Here is a 5,966-nt window from a genome sequence, read left to right on the forward strand (position 1 = left end):
TTGCTTTGGCTATTTGAGGCCTTTTTGGTTCCATACAAATTTTAGGATTGTTTGTTCTAGCTCTTTGAAAAATGCTGGTGATATTTTGATATGGATTGTGCTGAATTGTGTAGATAGCTTTGGGTAGCATAGCTATTTTAACAGTATTTGCTCTTCCAATCTATGAGCATGGAATGTTTTTCCATTTCTTTAAGTCTTCCTCAATTTCTTTCATGAGTGTTCTATAGTTCTCAGAGTACAGATCATTTACCTCTTAGGTTTATTCCTAAGTAACTTATGATTTTTGGTCCTTATTTTGAATGTTGTGTATAAGTAATATCATATTGTATTTTTACCCTAAAATTTGCTTTAAAAATTTTAACATTTTATTCATGATATTCATCCATGGTGATGAAAGTGACTGGAGTTGATTCATTTTACCTGCCAAAAAGTATCCAAATGAGGGGTGCCTTGGTGACTCAGTCAGTTAAGTGGCTGCCTTTTTTTTTTTTTTTTAAGTGGTTGCCTTCATTCAGTTCATGATCCTGGGGTCCTGGGATTGAGTGCCACAACAGGCTCCCTGCTCAGCCAGGAAGCCAGGAATCAGCTTCTTTCTCCCCCTCTTTCCCTCCCTGTCATTTGTGCTCTCTCTCTTGCTTGCCTTCTCCCTCTCTCAAATAAATAAATAAGATATATATGTATATACATATGTATATATATATGAATATCAATTTGATTTTGCACTGTCTTATCAATGGATATTTGGAATATTTCCAGTTTGTCCTTCTATTATAAACAATGGTGCTCATATACATTTTCTGATAAATACATGTATCAAGAATTACCATTCTAGGAATGACTCAAATTTACAAGATAATGTCAAATTACATTCCAAAGTATTTATATCAATTCATACATTTACCAATGCTATGACTTCCTATTGCACCACACGACCCATACTTACTATTGTCACTATGCCCAGTCTGAAATTTTGGCCATTCTTTTTTTTCTGCCCCTTTTACTCTCTCCTTTCCTTCTGGGACTCTCATTGTGTAAATTATTGTACTGACTGTATCTGCACTGTTCACTTTTGAAAAAATTTCACAAGTAAAAGTGAACATACAATACAGGTAATATATCAATAACTTATAAAACTAGTATGAGGGTTAAAAGACGAAAGTAGTAAAATTAATTATATCTGAAAAATCAATTAAGGGACTTACAAAATAAAAAATGTAAAATACGACATATACATAAAACATGGAAGAGGAGTAAAAATGTAGTGCTTTTATAATGTATTCAATCTTAAGCAGTCATCAACTTAATATAAACTACTCTATATTTAATATTTTATATATGAACCTCATGCCAACTGTAACCCCCAAACCTGTAATAGATTCACAAAAAATGAAGAGAAAGTAATCCAAGCATAACCCTAAGGAAAGTCACCAATCACAAGGGAAGAGAGCAGGAAAAGAAAGGAATAGAAAAGAGCTACAAGAATAACAAGAAAACAAGGAACGTTACAGAATGCTCAGTGAGACACGGAGGAATGGCAGCTGCCTGAGCTGTGCCCAGCAACGTGCTCTTTCCCACTCCCTAACACCAGCCTTGGCCCTCTCGCTTGCTGTAGAAAATGGTGTAAGAAACACTTACTGTGACGTTTTGGGCGTCAAACCCAATGCGATCGGAGAAGAATTGAAAAAGGCCTACAGGAAACTGGCCTTGAATTACTACCCTGATAAGAATCCAAATGAAGGAGAAAAGTTTAAATAGATTTCTCAAGCTTACAAAGTACTCTCTGATGCAAAGAAAAAGGAATTATACAACAAAAGAGGCAAACAAGCAATTAAAGAAGGTGGAGTTGGTGGTGGTTTTGGCTCCCCATGGACATCTTTGATAGGTTTTTTGGAAGAGGAGGAAGGATGCAGAGAGAAAGGAGAGGTAAAAATGTTGTGCATCATCTCTCAGAAACCTTAGAAGATTTATATAATGGTGCAACAAAAAAACTAGCTCTGCAAAAGAACATGATTTGCGATAAATGTGAAGGCCGAGGGGGTAAGAAAGGAGCAGTCAAATGTCCCAATTGCCAAGGCACTTGAATGCATATAAGAATTCATCAGATAGGCTCTGGAATGGTTCAGCAAATTCAGTCTCTGTGCATGGAATGCCAGGGCCATGGGGAACAGATCAGTCCTAAAGATAGATGTAAAAGCTTCAATGAAAGGAAGATAGTTTGAGAGAAGATTCTAGACGTTCATATTGACAAAGGAATGAAAGATGGCCAAAAGATAACATGCCATGGTGAAGGAGACCAAGAACCAGGACTGAAACCAGGAGATATTATCATTGTTTTAGATCAGAAGGACGATGCTATTTTTACACAGCAAGGAGAAGACCTTTTCATATGTATGGATATACAGCTGGTTGAAGCCCTGTGTCATTTTCAAAAGCCAGTATCTACTCTTGACAACTGAACCATTGTCATCACCTCTCATCTAGGTCAAATTGTCAAGCATGGAGATATCAAGTGTGTGCTAAATGAAGGCATGTGCTAAATGAAGGCTAAATTGTACACCATATGAGAAGGGTTGCCTCATCATCGAATTTAAGGTAATCTTTCCTGAGAATGGCTTTCTCTCTCCTGATAATCTCTCTTTGCTGGAAAAACTCCTACCTAAGAGGAAGAAAGTAGAAGAGACTGATGAAATGGACCAGGTAGAACTGGTGGACTTTGATCAAATCAGGAAATATGGTGCCATTACCATGGGGAATCATATGAGGATGATGAACATCATCCCAGGGGTGGTGTTCAGTGTCAGACCTCTCAGTGGGGCCAGTGAATAACACTGCTGGCATTTTATATGCAGTAGTGAAAGAGTGAAGGACTATAATCATATCTCACTACTTGATATTGTTCTTGTTTTAATATTCAACTATAGTAGTGTTTTAAAAGTTAAATGAAGAATAAACTCAAATATAAAAGCTCTGACTTTGCCCTGTATGTATGATAACTTCAGTGTACAAGATAAGTTTATATTTGTAGCCTGGGTGGCTCAGTTGGTTAAGCAGCTGCCTTCGGCTCGGGTCATGATCCCAGCGTCCTGGGATCGAGTCCCACATCGGGCTCCTTGCTCGGCAGGGAGCCTGCTTCTCCCTCTGCCTCTGCCTGCCATTCTGTCCACCTGTGCTCGCTCTCTCTCCCTCTCTCTCTGACAAGTAAATAAATAAAATCTTAAAAAAAAAAAGAAAAGAAACAAGAGACAATGAAGGACATTACATAATGATAAAGGGTTCTATCCAATGAAAGAATATAACAATTATAAATACCTATGCACCCTACACAGGCTCACCTACATACATAGAGTGAATATTAATAGACATAGAGAGAGAAATTGGCAGCAAAGAATAATAGTAGGGGATTTTAACACAGCATATATATCAGTGGATAGATCATCCACAAAAAGTTAGTAAGGAAACAGTGGCTTTGACCAAATGGACTTAAATATATACAGAAATTCTATCCAAAAACAGCAAAATGCACATTCTTTTCAAGTGCACATATACATTCTTCAGGATAGATCATGTCAGGCCACAAAACAAGTCTCAGTAAATTTAAGAAGATTGAAATCACATCAACCATCTTTTATGACCACAACAATATGAAACTAGAAACCAGCTATAAGAAGAAACTGAAAAAACATAAACAACGTGCTATTAAACAAATAATGGGCCAATGAAGAAATAAAAAAAGAAAATAAAACATACAAGCAGACAAATGAAAATGAAACACAATGCTCCAAAATCTCTGAGATGAAGTGAAAGCAGTTCTAAGATGAAATTTTATAGCAATACACACCTACTTTAAGAAACAAGAAAAAAACTCAAATAAACAATCTAATATTATACCCAAAGGAACTAGAAAAGAAAAATAAAGCCCAAAGTTAATAGAAAGTAGGAAATAATGATCAGAGTGGAAATAAATGAAATAGAGCTGAGAAAACAATAGGAAAGTTCAATGAAACCAAAGGCTATTTCTTTGAAAAGGTAAACAAAATTGATAAACATGTAGCTAAACTCATCAGGAAAAAGAGAGTACTCAAATAGATAAGATCAGAAATCAAAGAGGAGAAATAACAAGTGACACCACAGAAATACGAAGAATGATAAGAGACTAACACAAAATTATATGCCAAAAAATTGGACAACATAGAAGAAATGGATAAATTCCTAGAAATATACATTTATAGATGTATATAGAAATATAGAAATCTTCCAAAAGTGAATCAGGAAGAAATAGAAAATCTGAATAGCTAATTCCTAGTAGGACTATTGACTTGGTAATAAATAAATAAAAAACAAATAAATCCCAACAAACAAAAAACTCCAGGGCTAGATGGCTTCACAGGTGAATTCTACTAAACATTTAAAAAGGAATTAATACCTATTATTCTCAAACTATTACAAAAATTAAAAGAGGAAGGAAAGCTTTCAAATATATTTTACAAGGCCAGAATTCAGAAAAAGACACTACAAAAAATAAAAATTACAGGCTAATATTGGATAAACATAGATGCAAAAATCTTCAACAAAATATTAGCAAACTGTATTCAACAATACAGTCAAAGGATCATTTGCCATGATCAAGTGGGATTTATTCCAAGAATAGAAGAATCGCTCCTTATCTTCAAATCAATCAACATGATATATCACATTACAAAATAAAGGATAAAAACCTTATCATCTGAATAGATGACAAAAAAAGCATTTGACAGAATTCAACATCCATTCATGATAGAAACTCTCAACAAAATAGGTTTAGAGGGAACATACCTCAACATAAAAAAGGTCATATATTAGGGGCGCCTGGGTGGCTCAGTGGGTTAAAACCTCTGCCTTCAGCTCAGGTCATGATCCCAGGGTCCTGGCATCGAGCCCCGCATCGGGCTCTCTGCTCAGCGGGGAGCCTGCTTCCTCCTCTCTCTCTCTGCCTGCTTCTCTGCCTAATTGTGATCTCTGTCTGTCAAATAAATAAATAAAATCTTTAAAAAAAAAGGTCATATATTATAAACCCACATCTAATATCATACTCAATGGTGAAAAACTGAGAGCCTTTCCTCTAAGATCAGGTAAGATTAAGGATGTCCACTCTCACCACTTTTATTCAACATACTACTGGAAATCCTAGCCACAGCAGTTAGACAAGAAAAAGAAATAAATGCATCTAGATTGGAAAGGAAGAAATAAAACTGCTACTATTTGCAGAAGACATACCACATATAGAAAACCCTGAAGACCCACCAAAAACTATGAGAATTAATAAATGAATTAAGTAAAATTTCAGAATGGAAAGCCAATATACATAAATGTGTTCATTTCTATACAATAATAATAAAGTAGCAGAAAGAGAATTTGAGAAGACAATCTCATTTACAATGACACCAAAAAGAATAAAATATCTTGGGATAAGTTTAACCAAGAAGGTGAAAAACTTATACCTTAACAACTATAAATCATTAATAAAAGAAATTGAAGAGGAAACAAAGAAATGGAAAAATATACCGTTTTCATGGGTTGAAGAATTAATTTTGTTAAAATGTTCAGATTACCCAAAGCAACTTACACATTCAAAGCAATCCTTATCAAAATATGAATTCTTTTTTCAACTAACTAGGGCAAATAATCCTAAAATTTTTATGGAATCACACACACACACACACACACACACACACACACAGCCCAAACCCAAACAGACAAAGCAATCTTGAGAAAGAACAAAGCTGGGACTATCATAATCCCAGATTTCAAGATACACTACAAAGCTCTAGTAATCAAAATCGTGTTGTATTAGCATAAAAATAGGCACATAAATCAGTGGAACAGAATAGAGAGCCCAGAGAGGTTCCTGGATGGCTCAGTAGGTTAGGTGTCTGACTCTTTTTTTTTTTAATAATTTTTAAATTTTTTTATTAACATATAATGTATTA

General features: G+C 35.0%; 1 pseudogene; it reads left to right on the forward strand.

The window, feature by feature from the left end:
• Positions 1-1,316: 1,316 nt before the first annotated feature.
• On the forward strand, positions 1,317-2,971 carry LOC116583003 (annotated as a pseudogene).
• Positions 2,972-5,966: the final 2,995 nt, after the last annotated feature.

Source organism: Mustela erminea, chromosome 2 (assembly GCF_009829155.1).
Source record: "Mustela erminea isolate mMusErm1 chromosome 2, mMusErm1.Pri, whole genome shotgun sequence".
Classification (NCBI taxonomy): Eukaryota; Metazoa; Chordata; class Mammalia; order Carnivora; family Mustelidae; genus Mustela; species Mustela erminea.